Source organism: Accipiter gentilis, chromosome 3 (genome assembly GCF_929443795.1).
Source record: "Accipiter gentilis chromosome 3, bAccGen1.1, whole genome shotgun sequence".
NCBI classification, from domain to species: domain Eukaryota; kingdom Metazoa; phylum Chordata; class Aves; order Accipitriformes; family Accipitridae; genus Astur; species Astur gentilis.
Window position 1 is genome coordinate 13,961,434 of NC_064882.1, and position 27,092 is coordinate 13,988,525.

Sequence of the window (27,092 nt, forward strand, 5' to 3'; positions counted from 1 at the left end):
TGGATATATAACACATAACATGTCATGTCAGCTAGTGCTGGCAGATACAAAACACACCATTGTAACTGCTATGTGATCTGAACTTTGAATGATGGCAAGCAACAGCTCTAAGGTTTTTTTTATTCAAGACACTGGTCAGATAAAGATAATTTGATGCTGATCCCAAGAGAAAACTTACAGGCATCTGGGGATTATTTGCTGAATTTACCTGTAAATGCAACTGGGATTTGGAAACTCATAAGAAGAGTGAACACTACTCTTCTCCATCCTCCCCTACCGAGCTCTATCTCAAACCATCACATTATCCTTACACTCTGTGGAGCAGTCAAGACTCTTGCTTACGGCGTAAACATAATAATATTTGAGATTTGCTGCAGAGAACTATCTAGGGCCATGGCTAAAATTCTGACTGCGGTTCAATAACTTTCAACTTGCATACTCATGGTGGTCTTTGCTTCCTATTTGAATGGAAAGGCAAAGTTCAGCATTGTCCTGATCATTCTCTGTTAGAGCATTAGGAGAATTTGCCTTCTAACAACACAGCATCCTTCCCTCATGCTTCAGAGTAGTCCTCAGTCTAAACAATATTAAGAAATAGCTAGTGGCAATGCTGTTATCAATTCTTCTGGTAGTGCACTACTGCTACCTATATATTGCATTATTTTATCCTCCGTACTAAAACTAAGACTGGCATAGCAAAGTATGTAAATCTAAATAAAACATATCTTTCCTTGAAAATAACTGCATCACTACGTGAATATTTCTAAGCAACCCAGTTTTTAACAGTAAAAGTTCTCTAACACGTGCCTATACAACCATACTGACCCAGTGAAAATTTCTGAAAGCTGGTTTTATCCTTATCTACCTTAATGCTTTCTCAGCATCTAAATGGAAAAATATATTAAGGTGTCAACCTTATCTGACTGAGCGTCATAGCTAACACCCATAACACCCAGCTCTGAATATCAGCTTAATTTGTCCCACTGATAAAGTCTGATCTTTATCCACCAGCACATTAATTACCTTATTTACTTGATGTGTTTAATGCAGCTGCTATATTAGCACCAAAATTAAAAAAGGAAGACAGATCTTATCTAGCATGATAGAAAACTATTCCAGTTTCTGTGGGATCACTTTGTGATGACCAAGGCCTTGATCCTGAGCTCAGCATTATTGTTAACACCTTAGATGTGCTTGCTTTTTTGTTTTTAGGGGTGAGAGTTAATAAAAGAAAGAGACATGACAGAATACTAACCAAAAGTCATGAATTATTGTGGATTTTTATTTTTATCTGAACACATAACAATCCAATCTCTTCATAAAGCAGACATGTTTCTTCCTGTTCATTAAAGGCTCATCTCTATTTTCCTCAGAACTTTATTAGACCTTGTGGGCCTCAGCGAACAAGTAGGAAGTCTTACCACATTTGCACTGGTAACTTCCTTAAAGACAATTATACCTAAATATCAAACCTGATTTTCACTAGGCAAAACTTTCCTTTAAGGCAGATTCCATTCACTTAGCACCATCAAAGCCATTCAAAACTCCTTGTATTGCTCTGAAAATGCTCAAACTCAAACTTTGAATGTCTTGTACAGTGGACAGAAACCACAAAATTCTCATCTCAGTAAATTTTCTGGATGCATTTATTTGTGAGTCCTTGTGGAGTAAATGACTCTTACTGGGCTTAGGATCTTTTTTCAAGTCTAGTTGTTCAAAATAGCTTGAGGGATGGTGTCTCTGAACAGTCTGACTGAAAGCGCATACCAAATGTTTTCTGTAGAGCACCTGTGTGAAGGCAGGTAGCTTTTAAATAACATAGATGAAGAGTAAGACATCCATACAGGTTTCTTTAGCAGCCTGTGTTGCACATTCAAAAGCAAAAGCAAAAAAAAAAAAAAAAAAAAGAGCATTTTGTAACTTCCTCAACAAACATAGCATTTTATTGTTAAGGATTCTCAACTTACTGAATCAAAACAATTTTTTTTTTTTCAAATATTTTTAAAAAAACACTATTTTTTTCTCCCAGTGGAAAACTATAATTTTCTGTAGTAGCTTGTACCAGTTGAGGTGTTTTCAAAAGAAGATTGCAAGAAAAGGAAAAATTTAAAAAGACTATTCATTCTTCTTATGCTCATAAATAGGAAATGCACTTTGTACAAAAAAAAAAAAATCAGAAAAGAAAATCCAAGCCAAAAAATGTGAACCCTAAAAAGACTATTTGAGAAAATAGAGAAATAAAACTTATGAAATGACTGTTTTCTACAGAAGCATTTATACACCTAAAAAAACATTGTCCAAAGAAATATCATAATCTTACTCAAAATGACAAAGAAGTCTGGTAACCTTAAATATTCAGAATCCATTTCAATGACTTCAGTAATCAAAAGTAGTAGATTTTTAGGGGGGTATTTTTGGTTTAACAAAATGAAGAAAGACTGAACATTTTGGTTTCCTTTCATTTTATAAAAAAAATTATTTACTGACTTCTAATTCTAATCTAAATTTTGGATTTGGATTTAGTATCTGATGCTAGGTTTACTCAAGGCCAATATAGAGCCACAGAACGTGTGAAAGCTCTGTAACAAAGAAATAAATAATTCTGTTCTCCAGACCCAAGCTGTATTTCCAGAACTTTTAAAGAAAGAAAGAAACATATCTTGATCTAAATCTAGATATATCTGCAGATATGTACAAGTGCAAACACACACGCTGTATATATAATGTGACTATAGTGTATACACATATTTGAAAACACAGCACAGTAATCACAACACACTAAATACAGTGAAACCAGGTCTGTGCACCACAATGCTTTGTGTAGTGCAGTTACACCACATAGAATAAAGCTGCAGTTATTGCATTGACTATGTTCATTGTACCATTTCAATATACCAACATACTTACTGCTCAGTGAAAGTATTCAGCAAAAATTATTCCTCATTCACCTTCCCACCTGTGCATGCTACACAACATTTTACAGTTAATGGCATAACCATTAAAATAATGGTGTTGCAGATGTACTGTTTTAATTGCATCCTACATTGCTCTTATTACACAAATTATGTTTCCCCAAACTGGCAATGGCAGGATTGTAGGTGGTGTTACTGATCTAAGTAAGTCTTCTGTTTTGTTTTATCTAGCCATTTGTTGGCTCAGCTTTATTATGTGACAACTAACGTGTGCTACCTCCCTGTTATAGCTCAGGTCAACAGACTACAAAGCTGTATGGAATACACTCAGCTCTGCACTGCTGCTTGTGTCCGACAGAGTACAGCCAGGCAGTCTTGGAGCTGAGCCTTTATACAGAATTAAAGGTGGGATCAGGAACTGAAAGGTAAAAGAGCTAGATTTGAAGGAAATGGTACAGCTTCAAGCTTAGTGACTTCCCATTTTAAATACTTGGATAAATAGAGGATTACTTAAATAAAGCTATCAGAAAAGAAAAAGCATGGGCATTGCAATCTCAACAATTTAGCTGAAATCAGTCTAGGAGCTTATCGCTCAACCCATAGGGCAGTTTCTGGATTAGATAATTGAGCATCACAGGTATCATTTGGATTTTCCAAAACATCACATTGCTTACCTTTTTCATCCCTGTCTTGACACTGATCTGCCCTGCCCCAGAGCTCCAAAGATGCAAGGCAGCAGCACTGAGCCAATAGATTGCAAATTGATTTTCAATCCCATTTTTGTAAGTGGTAATGTTTAACCACTATCTTCCCCCACCAAAGTTTTTACTTCAGACCTATGCCAAATGTTTCTTTGACCTGTTATATATAAATTCCTTTTTTTCTTTCTTTCTTTCTTTCCATCACAAGACCTCTTAAGAAACAACCTGCAATTTTATTGGACATTACTGACAGCGGTAATGCTGTGTTTACGCACTTCATTTCCCAGAACGTCTTTTGTCATCTTAGAAATACGATAGTGTGCATTGGTGGGTAGAGAAGGACAAGTCATTTTTACTGTTACGTGTATTGGTTTCAGTCCAAGAGATTCATGAAAAAGTTAGCAAATTTAAACTGGAAAAGAAAAATTGCAAAGAGATGGTATACTGCAGTACTGTGGATGTTTGACAGGGTGGTAGCAAAAAGCTCACTGTTTGGAGATGTGATTCTGCACTGCCTGGTATGTATTTTGAAAATCATTAGGTTTTTAGCAAATTATTGATGTGCCAAATTATTGAAATTAATTACCCAATTGTTAAAGCTGATTACTTTTTTTTGCTGTTAGCCTTAAAAGGAAAGTAACTTCTTGAGATTACTGTCAAAGAGGACATACTTTTTAATTTATCCTTGCTGTTCTTTGTAATTAGACTAATCCTTAAAGGTGATAAGAAAACTTGAAATTTTTTAAAACCCCTTACTTCCTACATCTCAACATCTCTATTGAAAATCAGATTTATGATGACATTTTGTTGTTTTACTTACTCCATTTTGAACCAGATTTTCAAAGGAGCTATTCCTTGCTTAGTAGTCATAATTTGTATAAGGAAAAATAGGGTTTTAATTATAATGAACTGTAAAGGAAATTAACACCTCCATTTTAACTACAGCCAAAAATCACAATAAGCAATCCGGTTAATATAGCTATCAGGAATTTAGAAAGGAAAGTGATATTAGTTAAGTTTTTGTAACTGAAACATAGAAATATAAAGTTCACAATGAATTACCATTCTGAAATTGTGATAGTTGATATTTTATTGATGACATCACAAAATGGCAGTGATCACCTCCATTTGAATTAGTCTTTAAACAGCAATAATGGGACATAGGCTGCCTACTGGTCTTCAAAAGCTGTTTAGTGGATTAAGAGAGATTCTGATCCAGTTAAGAAATACACCAGTTCTGCAGCTCTTAATATAGAACATTTGATGTTTGATTTAGGAGCAGGAGACATTTTGAAGAAGATGATCTGTGTAGAAAACCAATTCAAGTAGCAGCCTGGGAAAAGCTGAAATTAAATGCAAACCTATAAGGAGAGTTTTGGGAAGATTTAAGAGTGCTGTACTTAAGCTGGGCAGCGTAGCCCTTGATAAGCTATTCTTTGTAACTTTAATTTTATGCTTTAATGATCATATAAATTAATAACTTTTTAAAAGCCATGTATGTACTACTATCTCCTATTTTCCATGGAGCAAAATTCAACTATACTTTAGAGGAGCAGAATAGAATAAAATAAAAAACCCACAAACAAACAAACAAAAAACCAACCAACCAACCAAACATGAAAAAACTTGAACCGGTATTTTTACTTTTGGGGTAAAAATACAGTTGAAAGCTCCCAAACCCTACATCTAAACAGTAACATTGTATTTTCAATGGCTTTTGGATATATAATTAGGGTAGTTTTTACCCCATAAAACCCCATAAATCATACAAGAACTTCCAGCAGGACTACTACTTATCTCAGTGTACTACTTGACTGCCAAATCATCACCCTGCATATTACACTGCATCTTGAGAAAAGAGTCACTTAACTGTAATTGAAAATAAAATACGTTGGAAGAAGCAGCCAAAGGCAAGCAGATAAAACTGAAATTAGCAAGAGATACAAAGAGCCTTGAAATATGCTGTTGTATGAGCAATAGATGGAGGCAACATAGGCAGATAAGTAAGCAAATTGCTGGCTCTAACAGCAGCAGCAGCAAATGCTAATTACACCAATCACATACTTTTGTTGGAAATGGAATTACATAGCTACATGTATACATATATATAGACAGGTATACATGTTTCATTAATAATAACCTCATACACACTTTCATAAATTATATATTAATAACCAGTATAAATAATGTGGTTAGATTATATTTTAAATAATAATATATCAATAGTATGGCATTTATTAAACTGTACACAAGTGCCAGAGCAGTGAAAGTCTTGTATCCTCGCATATCATATTTTGTCCTCAATTTCTTAAAGATGAAGCTGTCATACTGAGTTTTATAACATCTTCTTTCAGGGATCCCACACAGATAGACTGCAAACAAGAAACTGATAGCCAGCTGAATAGAGAACATCTGGTTGGTTCTGATCGTTTTTTCCAGTATTTACATTTGTAGACTTTATACAGCATTAACTGCAAAAAGATGTCTGGAAGATGTGTTTTCACAAAAGCCTTCCAATTTCTCGTTGGCCTTTTTCCCTCTTCAGGCACAGAGATTCACACATCACATACTTCATATTCCTTGATGAAATTAATTGAGGATATAGATGGATAGCCTTCTGGAGCTATCTTTTCTGACTGAATACAGAACAGGTGTCTCTTAAGTGCAGTGACTATCACCATAATAATCAGGAAGCATTTAAACCTCTTTTCTTTTTAAAGATACAGTAAACTAAGCTTCCAATTGCCCTATGATAACAAAAACTCAAGATGGGTTGAAAATTGTAATGACTGAGAATATATAGGAGAAGAGTTTTCTTCCAGTTTCACAGCTTTATTTCATTTTTACTAGGTAATTTTGAAGATGTAAGTGTTAGTTTAAAAAACCAAATGCGTCCCTTACTCTTTCCCCCAGAAAGTCTCAGTAAATATTCAGAGTTACGGATGAGATTGAAAAAGTTGCTTTGGAGAAAACAAAACCACAAAAGACCAACAAATCCCCAAACCCAACAAAAAGTCCCACCACAAAAAAAAAAAAAAAAAAAAAAAAAAAATCCCTGAAGATTTTGTTATAGCTTAGCCTGCTGTTGAGAACTGTGAAGGCAGCTGTGTTTTGTAGCTGCAGTTCTGCGAAGGAGGATCCCTTTGCAGTGGACAGTCCATTCTTCCCTACACTGATGAAGCGAACAGCGTACCCTCGCATATGTGCTCCATCCAGCCTGGATGGGTGCTCCCGTGGTCCCTGCAGAGCAGTGGGATTCCCACCCTGTGACACTGCTGGACCCCCCACTTGCTCGGCTGAAGCTGGCACTAACTGATGGCACCTCACAGCAGTTTAGCAGGTATCAGTGCCTCCTCAAGTGCCTTTAATTCACCGTGTCAGCAAAATTCAGCGTGTGCGGCAGAGAACACACCCTCATTGCCAAAACCTACATACTCTTTGCATTCTCCAATCTGATGTCCAAGCAGAGGATTGCTGAGACACTGAAAGAAATCTGTAATCTTTAACTTAAAGAATTTTACTTCTATGCATGCAGAAGTAATAATATGTAGCTAGTGATTTTAGACAAATATTAAGACTGACCAAGCTATTGACTGGCAACTGATAAAGCTGAAAAGAGGTTTACTGAGGAAATAAACCCAATTTCATGTTGTTTGCCTGTGCTGGCTTCATTTGGAACATACTATAGCAAATTGAAATATTTCCCCTACAAAATTATTTCCCAACCTTAATATGCAACCTGCTTGTTAAAGTATGAGATTTGAATATTCCTACTTGTTTAGATGCACGTGACTAGTCAGCATGATATAAGCAGTCCTTCACAGTATTTAACTCAGCATTTGACCTTCCAAATAAATTCTGCACAGATGTTTTGTCCAGTGGGTAGGATAATATTCCTGTTCTTTTGTTTAAAATTTGCTGCTTACTTAATTCTAGCGTGCTACTATTTTTTATACAAACATGTTATGTGGTTATTTGTGGGAACAGCTGTATAAAGAAAAGACTGATTAGTTATCACAATGTATCATCTTAGAAAACAAATGTTATGTCTAGGGAAGAAGAGGAATTATTCAATTAGGTGATTTAATTTTTTTTAATTTTTTTTTTTTTTTCCACAGGGTGTTCATTGAGAAAAGCAGTAAGCTGCACAGAAGCAGAAGAAGCTAGACTTATTGCCACTGCCAAAAAGGTCAGAAATGATGTTTCAGAAACAGAAAGAGAATCAAATCCCCAACTCTGGGTTAAGGCTGAGACACAAATTATCTCATGTTTTAATTTTCAGGGATTCAAAATTTCGATGGATGGCTGTGTCTGCACACATTTCTATGAATATCTTTCTCAAATTGGGAAATTGTGCTCTTTTATTCTTGAGCTAACACTGTTGTATCTAGTAGAAATCACAGTCTGGCTGAGCAGCTCTGACTGTATGAAAGCCTGCTTTCTCCAGCGGGTTTTCACAGAATGAATGAATTTTTTAAAGCAGAGAGAAAGAGAAAGGATGTTATGAGCTTTATGTAGAAAAGCAGACAAGCAGACTACAGGGCTGCTATCAGGGAAATCTGATACAGAGTACTGTATTTGTTCCTTTGACTTCTTTCCAGTGAAAAGTAAAAAATTATATTATTTTTATAGTTCTAAAAGACATTATTCAACATTGTCCCTCATCTATATCTACCTACCCTAATACCCCAAGGAACAACTTCTTTTGTGGACTGCCTGAACTGGCATGAGATTCTAGGAAACCAGGAATCACGACTTCAGGAGCACACCACCAGGGCCCTCCATAGAGATGCTGTGAGGCAGCTACTCCTCTTTTTCATTAGCTACTCCTCTTTTTATATTAGAGGCATAGCTAGTGATTTCACTGACACTATCAAGCTCACCCATTTAGTTTAATGTTATCTGTCCCATTAAACCTTCTATCCATTTTTGTCGTTCCCCTGACTGCTCTATACCAAGGATTTTGCGCAGTTTGGCAAAGCAGGTTTTTTTTGCCGTGAAGCTCCGTGTGCTTTCTCAGCCAGCTGGTTCTCCCTCTGGAGTTCTAGAGATTATTATCTATGATAGCAACAACATGGAGAACTCCACTATGGAAGTGCCACTCAGCAAAGCTTACAGGTACAAAATTGTTTTTAATTAGCCTGCATTTTACATACAGATTACGTTATTCCACATGCCAAAATGGCTCGGTTGTGGACAATTATTTTAATGTAGTAACAACGGATTCATACAGAGGCTATTGAGGAAAGATTATCGGAGAAATGTCAGCTATTATGAAATGAACAAAAACATTACAGTCACTCTGAGCTTCTGATCACCAGCTAAAGTTATTTTGTTTGTCAACATTTATAATGCTGCCTTAGTGCCATACTAACACTGTCTTGCCCACAGGAATTCTGTCTGTACTGCATATGCTGTAAGCAAGGCAGGCTGCAGCACTCCGTATTCACAGTATAATACATTGAAATGAATGGATTTTACAGTCAGCTTCAATATGGCAACAATTTTATCTGAGATGTCTTTTCCAAGGTCACACAAGAAATGCATCTTTGTGCTAAAAACAGAATCCAGATGTCAGCTGAATATAATCAGCAGAAACATTTCTGTAGACACTGCTCCTATCAGCATAGCACTAGGTAAGTCTTTAGTATCCCTCGCTCATGTTTTCAGCCCAAGCTTTCCCTTCCCCTCCATGACCCTGTGACTTCTTTATGGCACCAGTCAAGTGGTCTGCGCTTCCAAAACCTGTCAAAGTCTCGCCCTCGCGTGATGTCAGATAAGGGATGCACTGAACAGCCCTGTACATCTGACTCATCGGAGCCGGCTCGGGGAGCGGGGCTGGTGTTCAGCACAAAGCTCGGATCGAGCGGAGCATATTCACTGTCCGTAGAGCGTGTTCGCTGTCTGTATATCAGTGTCAGACCCCAAACCACACTAATCTGAAAATAAACAGAGCGAATGGATATTAAACGTGAGCAGCAGTCACTGGAAATCACTAAAGAGTATTTGTAATAAAATGCAAGGGATTTACCATTCCCATTAGAGTTAGTATCAGTTCTGTGGCTAAAAATCCAGGCACTAATGCTCCTAAAACTAAACCACTCTCCCATTTTCAGTACCGTTCTAATAAAATCCAAATGAAGGGATTTAGATGGAAGCCATCCGCAGCATCAATGACATGCTCCTGTTGGTTATCCCAGGATGTGCAGTATCAACAACTGGGCAGCAGTGCTGAGTGCATGGAAAAAATCCAAACCCCTTTTTTCAGTGCTTAACCACAGAGGAGATACAGCTTTCTCCCTTGTACAACACATACTGAACTATAAGGTTGCCAAAATAGCTTGTTATGTGGAAGGCCTGTGCTACCAGAAGATAAAAACACCGAACTAATTGTTTGTATTAGGGCCTCTAGGCCCTGTGGCATTTTATATGCAAATACACTTGGGCTTACATGTGTATTAAGTCAAATCGATGAAATTATCACCGTAGAATGAGCTGAAATGATAGAACATTCCCTTTAATTTGGAAAGGATTTGCAATTCAGCACTTCCATAGAAAGCTAATTGAAATGCACTTATGCTGCTGAAAAGCAGTGATAAATTTATGAAATGCATGATTATTTTTAGCTGTCAAAATACTTAAAATCATAAGCTGTAGATAGATAATTAACCAGCTAGTATGATTGAAGACACATGATTTAATTTAAAAGATGAGTCCAAAAGAATGACTACAAAAAAGATGAGGCTGCAGAAATAAAGATATAACAATTAAAATGTGTTCTTGAGCAAAGTATGAAAGCATATACCTAGTTCTAAGCATATGACTGTCCCTGCAACTTCACCATAGTAATAACTTGCAAAATTTCTTAGCAAGGTCTTTAGCAAGGTTTAGCAGGTGCTGGAGGAGTTACTTAGGCAAAACTCTCACTGACTGATTTAGCAAAATTTCAATCACAGCTTTGGCTCTGTGACCATAGATTTGCTATTTTGATGGATGCCTTGTACTCCAAGAAAAATGGAAAAGAAGAGAGGCAGGGGAAAATAAAGAAAAAGAGGTTTAAAATAAAGTGAACTTTTCACCTGATATAAATTCCATGTAAAATCACAATGCATTGTTCTAAATAGTTTATTGGTCATAATGAAAAGAAGACTTTTTTTCTTACAAAGTATATTTACCGCTATCTATTTTATAACAGCAAATCTTTCAGATCAATGGATGCACTGAAGTGTAATAAGTAACTTCAGTTGCCTAGTTTATTAAAAACATATCAGTGTTATATGAAGTTATTTAACTGAAAAAATAAAAATATTAAAAATATTAATGGTACATTCTTCCATTTCCACAGCAACATTTTTTTCTTCTTTTTTTTGGTTTTGTTTTTCTTGACATATTTGCTCATACCTCTATGTAAAGGGAAAGGAAAAAGAGGAAAACAGAATTAATCTCATCACACCACTTGCTGTATTTCTTTACTGTCTAACAACAGAAAACTAAATGGGAAAATAGTATGTGATAAGGTTTTACACAGAAATGGCTGATGTGCTAGGAAGTATCAGAAAGTTCAAAGAAATAGTTGCAGCAGAGAGAAGGAAGGATTTGGGGAGCTTTGGGAAAGCCTGAAGCAAATGTTTGAAAGTGGTTTTAAAATTAGGTGGAGGCATTACTTTATCCCACCCCACCCCCCTCCTAATTTGCATAACAGGTGCACAAATGTAGTACTTACTATGCAAATTAAAGAATCCAGTGTTGTGATTTTTCATATTTCTGTGTTTACTTCTTCTCCCTATATTATTTGAAATCTGTGCCCATATAAAGGGTATTTGGGTGGCATTTTTACTGGATGGCATCGACAACCTTAACTATCAAGATATCTGCCAATACATACATAAATGTCAAATATTTAGGTCAGATATTTGAGAACAAAGCCTGACAAGGTGGAATTCTGTATTTTTTATTATTTTTACCACATATGTGTTGTGGTTGAAGTGTATGGGACTACTGATGTGAAAAATTCAAAGGACAAGGTTTCAGAAATCATTTTTTCAGCATAGAAGACTGATTGTAAAGAATAGTATGTGAAAAAGAAAGGAACCAATACTTAAATGCATTTCTTATATCTAGACAAACAGAACATTAAAAAGAACAATTCTGGAGATTTATTCCTGAACATCCTTTTTTTTCTACTTAATATAGAAATTCTTCTGGGTTTCATATAAGCATAAGGCTAGAAAAGACTGCCTTGGTCAAGTGCAATCACTGTCTTCACAGGCAGTCATGTTTATTTTACCACAGTGTGAAGAATGTTCATTGCCACCTACCCAACAAGCCCCAGAAAAACCTTTCATGCCTTGTGACAGGCTGAAGACATATAACTGGAAGGCCACTGAAGAACTGAAGGCTATAAAATGGCTCTAAAAAATAGAAGAGAACAGAAAAGCCCAAAGACAGTTGGGCTATCCCCCTCTTGTAGGGGGGATATTTCAAACTGGTGGCTAGAATATGGCTCATCTGAAAAAATATTGTTTAATGTAAGACCCATTCTTTATTGGGTTTTTAGGTATGTATAAGGAGCTTAGAGGAGGGGGAAACTTCTGCACTTGCAATTCAAAACTGTTTTCCATACTAAGAGCAGTAATTATTCCTTAAACTTAAAAGGCTACTTATTCCCTATTGTCCCACTTAGTAATTCAGTCTTTTATGTTCTAAGATAAACACTTTTCTAGTTTTCAAGTTTAGTAGCAGTATTTTGCTTTAGATTTGCCTCATCATATAGAAAATATTTAAATTATGGCTCTTGGTAAGAAATTTGTCCCAAGTCACAACAGAAGATGGACTGCCATTTAACTTTTCCTGAATACCATCTGAAATGTAAATTTTCAACATTTTCAGAAAGATTAAGTTTGTTTCTGTTTTATTTTTCAGTTCATAGACATTGACTACTAAACTTCAGAAGTAGTGTTATAAACATGGCCAAGAAATCCAGAATTACCTAGAACATTGTATTAACATGTCTAAAATTCATGCCATTCTAAAAATTTGTAACTTTTTCTCCATGCATTCAAAATGCCAAAGTCCCCACGTGACTTTCATTTTCTAGTCCAATGTGAGGAGAAAGGGTATGAGGATAAAGATTACTCAAGGACAGCGGTGAGACAGTTAGCCTACTTTATTTTCAGTTTTCCTCCAAAGGAGTGAAGTGTCAAGAAAGGAAGATGAAAAGAACATTAAGTTTTGCTTTTCCTTGAGTTTACTGAAAGCAGTCAGCATGTTTAAAGTAAGCTATGTACAGTTATACTCCTTTCAAGACCTCCAGGGCTGTTGTGCTGCCCAGTGATTACGTGAAGGAAAAGGCAGACCTATATCAACTCTGACTTCCAATTTCCATTGAAGAACACTCTTAAGTCTTGGATAGGTAGCCCATCTCCCAGATCCAGTGTTGAATTTCATGTCCAGCTGACCACCCTTAATGATAGACGAAATTAAAAAATCTGTTGACCTCAAAATTTATGTTTGAGATCCAAAGCAAAATGCTGTGGCATAGAGCCATTTCTATCTTGTTATTAATTTGAAAAATAAATATATTTCTATACAAACTGACATTCCAGTTATGCCTACAGGGATTTGAGCTATGTTGGTACATAAAGCTGGTAACATTAAGGAAAACCAGAAAATCAGGGTGTTGAAAATGGAAGTGAAAGATCAAACAAGTGAGCCCTAACATAATATTATTTTCATTTGATTTTGTTTAATTTGTTTAACTGTATTGACATCAATGGAATGATCTCCAGTATTCACAGTTAAATTACTTTGAAAGCAATGAATTTATTGATACCACTACACTGAGTCGTTGCCACCCGATGCAGATTATATTAAAAAAAAACCACACTAACTTGTTAAAAAGGGAAATATCTACAATTTATAGAGTCTAAATATTAAGCATATCAGGTACATTTAATAATGCATTGTCCTGTAGAGTAACCTGTAACATACATACAATGTTTTTCTCCAATAATTTAAAAATATTCAAAATACTCAACAAATCCTAATAATTATTAATCCAAAATACCCCGAGTCAAGCACAAGGACATATATCTGGAGCATCTACCAGATGGTAGAGCAGTGATTCAGAAAAAGAGTTAGGAGGTCATCCTGAATAATCATCTCTACATAACCTTGGCGTGCAGTGTTCCAGTAAAAAGGCCTGGTGTGTTTCATGGATAAATAAAAGGGGGAATATCCACTAGGAATAGGAAAGCTATCTGTCCACTACAGTTAGCACTGAGAGCATTGCTATGAAAACATTATTCCAGGCTTGGGGATCACATTTCACAAAAGATATGTGTATACTGGAAAGACCTCAAAGGGATGACAGAAAGAAATTAAAAGGAAAGAAAAGTAAGCACTTACACATTTTGAGTTATTTGGCTTATCAAATTGGAGTTTGAAAATTTATACTTCTGTAACTTATTGTATGGATACTTACAAAGCTACCCAATAAGGCAACAATTTCCAAATTTACAAAGATAATGTAAAATGCAGAATTTGGGTGTTATACTCAGTTTACTGCAGCCTAGAATTAAGGAAAGTGGTTAAAAAACATGCACTGATGTGGTACACACTCCCTCTCACCATGACACTTCGTAACATGTAGTGTCATAATTTACAGGTGTGCTTTTGCCCAGATTCAGGAAAGAAAAAGAGAAGGATGACCATTATTATTGTTAGGGAATGGGATAGGACTGCATGTTCTGTGATAAACTCAAACTGTGAATTCCAGGTCCCACTCAAAGAAAGCCCATCTTCACCCTTTTCTTTTGGATGGCCAGGTACAAGGGGGAATTGCTTACATTGCTTTCAGCATGGAAAAAGTACTATACTAGCTTCTCTTTAATTTAGTGTGTGTGAGCATTAAGCATCTTTCCTAAAGTTTTCAAGAATTATTTTTTTGTTTTTACCCATGGAACAAAGATGGGTGAATGTTTTCTTTCTCATTTTCTATTCTCATCTCTGACTTTCCCCAAACTTTTGTGGATAGACAGAGAATACTATATTGAGCAGAACAAGCTTTGATGAAAAATATAAAAGCACCTTAAATCTTTTTTAGATACTTTTCTTATAATAGGATCAACATATTCACAGTATGTTCAGAACATTTTTTCCTTCCTTACACTAGTAGGGACTCTATGGAATTTTTTCTTCATTTTGGAGCTTAAGATAAAGATTGCCAAATTAAGACCACTTGAGTTTATCTCAAAAATTAATTTCCTAAGACTCCAGTGATCTTAGGTTACTGGTAGGACAGATTTTGCTCTTTTCTCACTGTAGGCACAGAGTTAAATATCCTGAAGATTGAGATGTTTTTGTCTACCTACAGCCTTTAGGAGGACTTAATGCACTATTTCACAGTTCGGAGGACCAGAAAATCTGACCTCATTTGCCCTTAAACACTTGGAAATTAATCACGGTTTCTCTTTATATATGTAAACAGTAATGGACAAGATTCAAAGCAGCAAAATCAGGTCAGTTCCAACCTTGCAGTTCTTAAAGAGGTCACTGACTTTCAAAGGTTTTAAAGAGCAGTTTAAAGATGCACAATTGCTTTGGGTTCCTTACAAGACAGGATTGCAATTGCCATGTGCTTTTTTACAATATTTCCACTTTTCCTTTGCCTGCTTTTGACATGCTGCTATGCCAGGAAAGAGGGGTAGAAGAGCAAGTAAGCTGGCATGCCTGTTCCTGCAGATTTATTCTAACAAAATAAATTTTCCTTTGGAAATTGAAATTTACCAAAAGCTTTGGCTTTTGACACCTCCTAAACAGAAAGAAAATCAGAAAGGTTGGTTGTCATTGTTTGCAAATGTACAAAAGAACAAACTGTGATTCAATGAGGTCATTTGTCGCCCCAAACAATTCTGTGTGCTCATGGAAACTAGGAGTGAATCCTCACTTTTTTTTCATTTCCAGTTCATTAATTCATTAGTTACACAATATTTAAAGCTTATATCACCAGAAATGCCTTAGGCAATTAATCTATGATTTTATAGCACATGTAAATAATTCCAAGGCAGATTTAAATTTGTTGCCTATTTCTGCGTTGAATGAAATTATATCAGATCTTTTCAGTTAGTCACTAGATATCATACCGTAAACAGATTCCAGTCTAAACTGTTGGCATCCTGATGGAATAATCCACTAATTATCTTACCATTTAGCTGTAATTTTTTAATAGATCTGTCTGACCTTTGGTTGCAAAGTTACACATGATCTTTTTAATATGATAATATAATGCCATGTTATTTTTTTTTTAAACATGACAGTTTAGTTAGCTTCCTTCTGGCTTCAGCAAACAACCCCTTGAGCATTTGCAAAGGATAATTTTTAAAAAGTCTTACCTGTATTCTTTTTTATATATAGATGTATGCACGTATACATGTATATAAATATATATATCAATGTATTTGAACATAGAAAACATAGGTTTTTTAAGAACTGCATTAATATTATTTTAATAAATGTAACTCATAAATAATTAATTTCCTATGTCTTCCTAGCAACTTCAAAAAGGGATTTTGAATCTACCCAGGATATCTCAGACTTTATTACTAGGAACTCAATTGCTAGTCTTTTACAGTTGTTTTCATTTTTAAGAACCATTTTCCATTTTCCAAATTTAACAGAAGTAAATCAGATCTTGAATTATATTTTTAAGCCAGTTAATTATTAGTATTGACAAAAATATTTAATATTTCTTAAAGTATTTTAAGAAGAAATTAATTAGAAGTTTCATTTATTTCATCACTGAAAGATTGAACTTGATAAGCTAACATACATTTCCTGCAAGATTAAATGTCCTTATAGGTGTAAAACGGAAACCTCTATTTAACTGCACAGTCCATATCTGTGCAATCATTTCATCTTGTCTGTTAATATAAAAAATGATTGCAGTGTCAAGCCTTATAGTTCTTTACACTTGAAACACAATTGCTTTAAAAAAAAAAAAAAGCACCTGCCCCTCTTTGCTGTTACTCTCATACACCCAAAAAAGGCAGAGGCTGAAGCCGAGAGCCCTTCTTCTTCCGACAAGTGTTGGGGGAGCCATCTTCGCTGTGAGGAGCACACTGCCAGCGGGATGTGTGTTTGCATGTAGGAGCGCTCTTCCACTTTGGTTCACTTAGCAACACTTTCAAACATTTTCAAGAAGTCTGATGGTAACACTGATCTATCTGCAACTTAAGTTATGCAATGATTACTTATCTTTCCTGAACAAAGTAGGGGTTTGTAGGATAATAACTGCACAATAGAACAAAGCTAAGCTGAAAGTAAGAACAAGTTGGAGGTTAGTCATCTGAGCGTTAGACAACTTTGCTGTTACATGCAGGAAAAGCTAGACAAGAGGCATCTAACCACTGGGCAATATGTTGTTACAGCTGAAACCAAACTAAAACAAGCTAAGGCCAAGTCAAGTCGAGACAAGGCCCGACATGTCCTTGTGTTGCTATGTTAGCACAAGGCTTGTGCCAAACAGTGGCAACAGCCCATGTACCTGGGCTATCAGGTATGCTTGAAAAAAGTGACTTTGTTCTAAAAACATATTTTTGGGTTACCCTGCATTCATACAAGTATTAAAACTCATCATGGGTGAAAGGTGCTGTTGCTCAGAACGCGATTTTTGTTCATGTTCACAGGAGGAATCACTGGTCATCAGATAGGGTACGTCAGTGGACTGTTCAGGGACATCAATAATATGAAGTCAGATCTGGCAATAGTTCTGCAGGGCTGAATTCACAACCCAAAGATTCTTTACTCTAGGATAAATCAGCAAATGCTTTGGAGATTAATAGATTCCCCCCCCAGGGTAGAGAAAATGGATGTGTTACTATAATGTGAGCAGTATCTCCAGGAGCCATGTGACTCTCCCTGCAAAGTAATCGATGACTCCACTGAGGCAAGAATGGCTTCTGAACTAAATTTAGAAACTGGATCACTGATAATGAACCTTCAGTGTATTCTATTATTTCAAATATCAAGTTATAAGTTCTCTAAGTATTTATTAGATAGGAAGATATTATTGCAAGATCAAAAGAATAGGTTATACAAAACTAATAAAAGGATCACAGACTTGAGACTTAAGTTGGGTGACACTGATAATTTTTGTGTTTTATATTGTGCAAGTAAGATTTTTGTTAATAATTTTGCTTTAGACAACTAGTGAAATAAAGCATTTAGTCAGTAAATCAATTAAGTTTGGGGGGGGTTAATTTTTATGTAGTAAAAAAGTGAAATGCTAGTGTGTGTATGTTTTATTTAGGATTACTTCAATGGCACATATTTTACAACCATCACCTATTATTGCACAGTACAACTTCTTGAGAAAGACAAGTTTTCTACTTGTGAAAACTATTTTCTGCTTCCAGAACTATTTTTCAAATCATCAGTAGTGAATAACTGACTGAATGAGATATAGATGTGCAATTATTGGGTGATTTAGACTTCTTTTTTTTTTAATTCTGAAATAAAGCAGAAGAACTAAGTTACTCACAGGTCATGAGACTCTCAGGATGTATCTGCATTAGTTTTTTACTTTGGATAAGGAGTGCACTTTTGAAATGGATCTTGCTTATTCCCACTTACCACAATGTATTTGCATTGTGGAACTGTCTCATGAACTGGATTACCAGCAGTGAAACTACATAAGAAGGTGTGCTTCATATTTTCCAATTTTATATGCTTCAGTTGCTAAATGAGTTCTCACTCCATGGGATCAGCTGTTACTAGTTCAAGATAAACCCCTCAGAATACATACAGAGTGGATTTTGGGCACTTGGCACAAACAGTCCCATGTCACAGATTTGTTCTTCATGTAACAGCAACAAAGGATGGGGAAAAGGCTGAGGTACTTAATGGAGCCTTTGCCTCAGTCTCTAATAGCAAGACCAGTTTGCCAGGTGCCAAGCCCCTGAGCTGGAAGACAGGAAGGGGAGCAGAATGAAGCTCCCGTAATCCAAGGGGAAATGGTTAGTGGCCTGCTACATTACTTAGATGCACACAAGTCTATGGGACCATATGGGATCCACACAAGAGTACTGAGGGAGATGGTGGAAGTGCTTACCAAGCCACTTTCCATCATTTATCAGCAGTCCTGGCTAACCAGGCAGGTCCCAGTGGGCTGGAAGTTAGAAAATGTGACACCCATCTACAAGAAGGACCAGAAGGAGGATTGAGGGAACTACAGGCCTGTCAGTCTGACCTCATTGCCAGGGAAGGTTATGGAGCAGATCATCTTGAGTGCCATCACACAGCACGTACAGGACAACCAGGTGATCAGGCCCAGTCAGCATGAGTTCATGAAAGGCAGGTCCTGCTTGACCAACCTGATCTCCTTCTATGATAAGGTGACCCACCTAGTGGATGAGGGAAAGGCTGTGGATGTTGTCTACCTAGACTTTAGTAAAGCCTTTGACACCATTTCCGACAGCATTCCCCTGGAGAAACTGGCTGCTCACGGCTTGGATGGGTGTACTCTTCATTGGGTAAAAAACTGGCTGGATGGTTGGGCCCAAAGAGTGGTCGTGAATGGAGTAAAATCCAGTTGGCGGCTGGTCACAAGTGGTGTTCCCCAGGGCTCAGTTCTGGGGCCAGTTCTCTTTAATACCTTTATCAATGACCTGGATGAGGGGATTGCGTGCACCCTCAGCAAGTTTGCAGATGAAACCAAGTTGGTTGGGAGTGTTGACCTGCTTGAGGGCAGGAAGGCTCTACAGAGGGATCTGGACAGGCTGGACTGATGGGCTGAGGCCAGTTGTATGACGTTCAACAAGGGTAAGTGCTGGGTCCTGCACCTGGGTCACAACAACCCCATGCAGCGCTACAAGCTTGAGGAAGAGTGGCTGGAAAGCTGCCCAGCAGAGAAAGACCTGGGTGTGCTGGTTGACAGCCAGCTGGATATGGGCCAGTAGTGTGCCCAGGTGGCCAAGAAGGCCAATGGCATCCTGGCCTCTATCAGAAATAGTGTGGCCAGCAGGAGCAGGGAGGTGATCATCCATCCCCCTGTACTCAGCACCGGTGAGGCCACACCTTAAAGACTTTGTTTAGTTTTGGGCCCCTCACTACAAGAAAGACACTGAGGTGCTGGAGTGCATCCAAAGATGGCCAATGAAGCCAGTGAAGGATCTAGAGCACAAGTCCTGTGAGGAGTGGCTGAGGGAACTGGCGTTGTTTAGAGTAGAGAAGAGGAGGCTGAGGGGAGACCTAATCACTCTCTACAGCGACCTGAAAGGAGGTTGTAGCGAGGTGGGTGTCAGTCTCTTTTCCCAAGTAACAAGCAATAGGACAAGAGGAAATGGCCTCAAGTTGCACGAGGGGAGATTTAGACTGGATATTAGGAAAAATTTCTTCACTGGAAGGGTTGTCAGGCATTGGAACAGGCTGCCCAGGGAAGTGGTTGAGTCACCATCCCTGGAGGTATTTAAAAGACGTGTAGATGTTGTGCTTAGGGACATGGTTTAGTGGTGGACTTGGCAGTGCTAAGTTAACAGTTGGACTTTATGATCTTAAAGGGCTTTTCCAACCTAAATGATTCTATGTTTCTATGATTTCATATTTTGAAAAGCAGTAATAATATTATCTCTAAATAAAAAAGGATCTATAGAACTAAAGGTAATGAGACCTCCCTGAGGCTATCTCTGAATCCATGGATCAAATCCCGATCATGTTGCCCTTTATGACTGAAGTCCATCAATTCTTGCCACTTTACCTGAAGCACAAGATGTTCTAGAAGAGACCTGATGTCTAAAATGAGAGAAGTCTGTTGTTCAACAGCCCTAGCATCCCCCCAGCATCAGCAGCCTCCCTCTTCTCATTGGATGGTCTTTACAGTACAATGCCTTTTCATTTCATTTTTCTCTTTCACGAGGAGAAGCCAGTATGAAGCTTCCTCCTTCTGTGGGAATCACTGTAATGTTTATTTTTCATAAGTTTTTCAGCATTTTCTACAACAGGTTGATTATATTATGGAAAGAAAGGTTAAGAAAGGGGACTGAATGCCATTGACTCAATTTCAGTGCATTACTTATTGGGCAAATATTTAAAATTATAGTTTAAATTGTTTAAAATCATATGGTGTACTAAAGAAGCCAAAGAACGATTTGGGAAGAAAACATTCCCTGTATTAAAATACCAGATACTCTGGAAATGAGAAACATTCAGTGAACCAACCTATCTATTATTTAACATTTCCCATGCAAAAAGCAAATACCACTTCAATCAGAAACTTGGTATACAGTCATCCGCATGTATGGCTTTGCTTAAAGCTGGTCTTGACCGTAGGAGCTAGTGATATCAGAAATTGTACTATTCACTCAGAAGGAAATTGCATGCCTTTGCAGATCTGTACAGACAATACCAGCCTGTGCAAAGACCAGAACATTGCTTAATTTCTCCAAGGGGGAATTACATAAATTTGAAGCAGTAGGTAGCTGTTCTGTGAGTACTCATTGAAAAGGGTGTCTCAAGCTGTGTTTAGGAGTAATATTACTACTCATACAAATTTGGATCTGTATCTGGAATGTTTATCTGATACCTATGATGAATGTGATGGACTCCAAAGATAAAAAGTTTAAAATAAAATTTCTCACCTCCCCCATGGAAAGCACTTGAACAGCACTGTTCCAGCATTCCATCTTAGCTCATTTTCTTCAGTGTTTAGAGTAAAAAAATGGGTTACACACATTCATTCATATGCTACCTGCTATGAAAGATACAAATACAACTGATTGAACTGCATTTGGCTTTTATGCTGAACCTAAGTGAATACAGAATACTAATGCAATCATAAAAGCACTGCAACTATAGCCAATTGTCAGTTTTGAAGCTCTGTTTACAGTCAGATTGGAAGCACAGTAATAGAAGGATTTTCCAAACCCTGCTCTCTTCTGGTTTTCTCTTACTGTAGTTTTGTGCCTGACGCTTATAGCTCTGGTTTAAAATTTTACTTAATTCTAAAATCATATATTGTTTAATTTTGTATTCCATTGAGCTAAAGCAAAAGACCAAAGTTGCACACTTAAGTCAAGAATTGCCAAAGTGAAACTTAGTTAACATTATCACTTTTATCCTGCAGATAAGAACGCCTAGTCTTGCAACTCTGTTGACTTTCACACCATAGGTTATAGGAAACCCGTATTATTATATTATCTCTTTCAAAAAAAATTTAAACAGTTTTCTTTTCCCACAAAGCCTACAGAGGAATTAAAGATTATCTCCTGGTTTAATCAAAAGTCAAAATCTTTTGTGGATTTTCAAGTTATGAAAAAAAGAACATGCTAGATGTACCTCTAAGATAGCTAGGAAAGGAAGGGAAGGGGGAAACAATCATCAGTCTAAATATATCAAGCTACAGTCTCTAGTTTTCTAATGTCCATTTTGAATATTCTACTGGACTAATTGCTCTCCCCTGTTTTTTTCTATCTTTGGTCTTAGAAATATTTCCCAATGAAAAATGGCAGGCTTTGTTGTATAGCTGTGAGAAAAATTGATTAAAAACCAGAACCACAACATTTTCTCATCCCAAATATACATCATCCTAAATTTTAAAGGGATTTAATCTCTTTTTTCACCTTTTCTGATAACAGAGAACATACTCATAATATAGCTTTAAAAGTCTTAATTTTTTTTAATGGAGAATAATTCAAAGTGCTGTCACAGATGAACTGTTTATGTTCTTCAGTTTGTCTTTAATCTAATAACATCCTAGAGAGGACTGATCTCATTTATATCTAATTTTGGTCAACAGAATATCTGGTTATTATTTCATGTTCATTTCAATATTATTACTAAGGAAAAATCAGAAATGTTTTTCTTCTTACTTACCCCGACTGTCTTCCCTTCAGAATTTCTCATTTTTTCCTTACTTTGATAATTCCCTTTTAATTTACATATGCTCATTGGTAGGCTGCAAATTAATGCAAGTGGGAAAAAAAAAGAAAAAAAAAAAAAAAAGACATGATTACCATTAGGGAAAGCTCATTGAAAAGTTATGCTTAAAATGCAGTGGTAGTCAAAGCAAACAGAATGATAGCATGAATAAGGAATGATTTCATGATAATAACGAAAGAATTACCATGCCATTTTATAAATAGATTGTAAGCTTTCACCGCCAACACTGTTTTCAGCCTGGCCTCAGTGAAAACTTCTCTTCTGATTCCAGTCGGGGAAGGATTTCATTCCGAGAGGGCTCTGAACAGGAGTGTCAGCCAGGAAAGAGCCTTTCCTCTCTGCCCTGCCAGTGGTGCATCAATGGTGGGGTAGAGTAGTGGTGAGACCTAAGGAAGGTGAATGAAAACATAGAGGGAGGTGACTGGTATCTTTCTATAGTATTACGCTACCTTTTCACAATCTTAATACTCAATACAGTTATGTAAAATAATACATAAATAAATAAATAAATAAATAGTGGTAGCATATGTTTTTACAGAATGGCTTTCCTCTGACCTGTATGCATGTCTTTTCTAAATCAATGTTCCTTTATTTTAAATCTGCTTGTTGTAGCACTGGTTACAGTCCTGTATCAAAATCTATAGAACAGGTTTATGACCCTCTAGAATCCATTTGCTTTGACTTTACATTTTGGAGGCGGAAGCTGGGGAGATCAAAACAAACGGAATGACCCTTCTGCTTTCCATATTGCAGTATGATGAATATTTTGAAGCATATGTTATGGAACAGATGCAAAAAAGTAGCTTAAATAAATTGTGCTGACATCCGGTGTAGTATAATCATCTGAAACTGTCACATTAATGGTTCTAGCTTATCCTGCAAAAGCAAAATGTGATAAAAATAGGCAGAACAAGCAAACACTTACTGGAACAGTAATTCAGTGTATGGAAATGATTGTTCGAATACTTCACTTACACAGCATATCAGTTAGTATTGGCACTAAAATAGATAGTAAAACACTAAAGCTTGACTGAGAATGATTCCATAATTCCTTCAAAATAATGCCTGTTCCTTAGAGGCTACAGTCTTCTGTGTAATCAGTTCCAGCACAGATTCACTGCCAGAATCAGTTAACCACCAAAATCCCCAAACCTCCCCAAATTTATGTATATCTGCTTGTCACAAAATGCTTATAGAAATCAATGGACTTACAACTCATTGCTGTCAGACTCTCATATTTTATTTCTGAGGAATCTTTTTCATTCTGTGCATTGTTCGTCTTGGATTACCTAGTGCAAAATGAAACAAATTTGGGATTACTTTTAATAAAGTTAATTTAAAGTGGATCAACAGTATTGTAAGGAGAGCAACCAAAAGAAATAATGCAGTCCTCATCTATATTTCTTCTTTGCCTCCAGAATTATTACTGATCTCTAGCTTCTAAATAGATCATGGAACGTTATAAAGGTAATTTACTATCAAGCTTGACAATAAATGAAAAGAATAACGTACTGCTCATCACACACCTCCGATTTTAGAAAGCTAAAGCAAAGGGTTGGGAAATCTTGTTGGCTGTGTACTAATTATTTAAATATCTCATTAAAAGCTCAGCATTTTACTCACTGCAACTATATGATTCACCACCCTTATCTTCGACTACCACCCACTGCTTTGGCTTTCCTTAACTTTTGATGTTGCAAAAGATGACTTTGTAAAGATAGCTGGATGTGTACGTATTTCTTCTAAAGCAACTAGTTAAGAAATAAATCTGTTCATACCTGCAGTGCCTGTTTTTATCACCACAAACACTTGCTACATATTTCTACTTCTTTTCCTCATCTTTGTGCTACAGAAAATGCATAGGTAATATTCTTCCCCCTTTTCCTTTCTCCACAGCTGACTAATAGCTGTGAGTATTCGGGGGGGGGGGGGGGGGGGGAGAAATAATACTTAAACTGTTTATTTTGGGGTAAATTGGATTGTGAAATTTTTATTTTATACAGGCAAACAAGTTCCTAGTTAAAGAAAAGGCAGTTAAACAAAAGGAAAAATACAAATATTAAACATGTTAGTATGACAATATTTGTCATGCCATTATCTTGTCAGAAACTTAAAGATAAAACATGCAACAAAAGATAAATTTAAATTAGGAAAGTAGTCAGAACATTGCACCATTTGCAAAAGAAATGTCATAGAGTAGAAGTTCATAAATCCAGATTCAGCTAATGTGTTATAGTGAATTCAAATAACAATAGTTGCAAAGACTGCATTATCACATTACCCACTTCTACCTGTTTAAACATTATGAGGGAAAAGTAATACCTGCTAGTATTTACAAAGCAGCAAATGAAAGGTCAAAATGTTCCTATTTCTTGTGGAACTGACTGACCCTTGTTCTCCAAGAGAGCAGTTTGCTGCTAATAGGAAAAATAAACAACAGATGGCCTGGAGGGAATTTTTTTTTCTTTAAATGGGTTTTTACTTAACAGAAATCCATAGCTTAAAGTAGGCCATTGTTAGCTGGGGATAGAGAACTACAATAGTTCTTAGCAGTTTAGATTAACTGGTGAGAAAGACCACCAGCCTGCCAGGATTGCTTGGTTGCCTGAGGAAAAAAAAAATTTGAAGAAAATATTGGAGTTACGTTCTTTGTTTTAACAGAAATGTCACCCTTTCTATTCTGCATGTTTTGGTTTCTGATAAGTAGAACATAAATCCCAGAGTTTTATGTGTTTCATCCTGGTTTTTTTTGTTTGTTTGTTTGCTTGCTTTTTGTCTGAGCTTTAGGATGGAAATGTAGCAATCATCTAATACCAAAATGCAAAAAATCAGTGCAACCTGCTATCATAACTGTTCTCCATCCCTTGTATGGATACTTTAATACCTTTCTTGCTTATGTCTTGGAGCTTGTATTTTTGAAAGAAAATGGGTTTTCTTTTAAGGGATAAACCCAAGACATTAAGATGTGGGACAGGGTTGGGAGGCATGAACTGATAAGTGATATATTGTGAATGTAACTTGTACAGCACAGCACAACATTCAAAATAGCTTAAAATCCTTTTCTATGTGTGGATGGACCAGGAATCAATCAAAATCTGCAGAATATTTTCCAACACGTAGTTTCATATTTCAAACCTACTAAAGGTTTCTGATGCAGAGAGAGGACAACAAGTAAATGAAGCTTTTTTTTTACCACCAGTAATGTCATCCCTGAACATTTAAGTATTTTCTTTTTTTGTGTTACTGAAAGCTAAAAGAAGCTTCTGGCTGTAGTGAGAGAATATAGCTTCCCATAACCTGAGTGTTTTAACTTCCGTACTGGTTCTTATGTCACCACTGAGCTTCAATGTAGACATTGCTCTTGAACTGGGAAGGTCCAAAGTTCAAGAGAGAAAACATAATGGAAATAGGGTAAAAATAAACATGGTAAAGAAAGAGGTAATTCATGTTTTCTTTCGGTTGGGAAGTCGTCTGGTAAATTGCAATATAGCAAATAAGGGATCCAACAGAAAGTACCCTAAAAAGGATAGTCCAGCAATGAACTGGAAACTGAGAACAGTATAACAGGTGGATTTGGGTACAAAACTGCTTTATTCGGGAAAGGATCTAGAGGAAAAAATGAAGAGAAGAAAGAAAAGGGAGGAGCCAAAGCATTCTGGTCTGTGTAATGCACACTGTTCCAGATGACAGGTAAAAACATTGTGTTGTGGATGGAAACAGGGACTGACCTCCAAAAAAGTGAAGGACACAAGAGAAAGACGAAGAACAACAAAATAAATGGAGCAAAATCTTACAACTAGCTAGCACTCTCCAGCAAAAGGAAATGCTTCTCAGGGGGAAGACTTTAATTTGAAACCACTTCCTCACCACAAGGACTGATAACTTCAGGGGGACAGGGCTCCCTTAGTAGCACCAAGGAAGGCTAAAAACCTGCAGACAGAACAGGGGAAAACCAGGGAGGGACAGTCTAAGCTTAGTCTAAAAGGACCTTTTACATCTCAACAAGAATGAGAACAAGCGAAGATGGATCAGAAGCAAGGAATGTGTAGTTATTAAAACCATAAAGTAAAATTCTGTTAGAATTTGGAGAGGCACCAGCAGCATAGCATTTGGCTGACTATTCACGCTGATTAGGCAACTAAAGATTTAAACAGTTTCACTCTATTTGAATTTGGTTGTTTCAGCAGACAGTCATTGGAGACAGTGTCAAAAGTCTTCAGGGATTATGAGGGAGCAGAGGACAGCTCTACTGGAAATCTGACTTTTTCTCTTGGGGGCAATTTCTCACCCTTGAGCATTTTCCAATTCTTTTCCTGTAGTACTAGAGCAGACATGAGAGCACAAGTACTGATACATTAATTCTATTTTTCATATCTAAGAAAGAGACAATGATGGCAAATATATACCAGCATATAAAGTGAAAATAAATACCTGTCTAAGATTGGTGTGAACTACACTGAAAAGAATATACCCAAAGACAAATAATGATGAACAAAAGGGGAAGGATGTAATACGAAAAATGACACATTCATTGATCTGTTAAAAT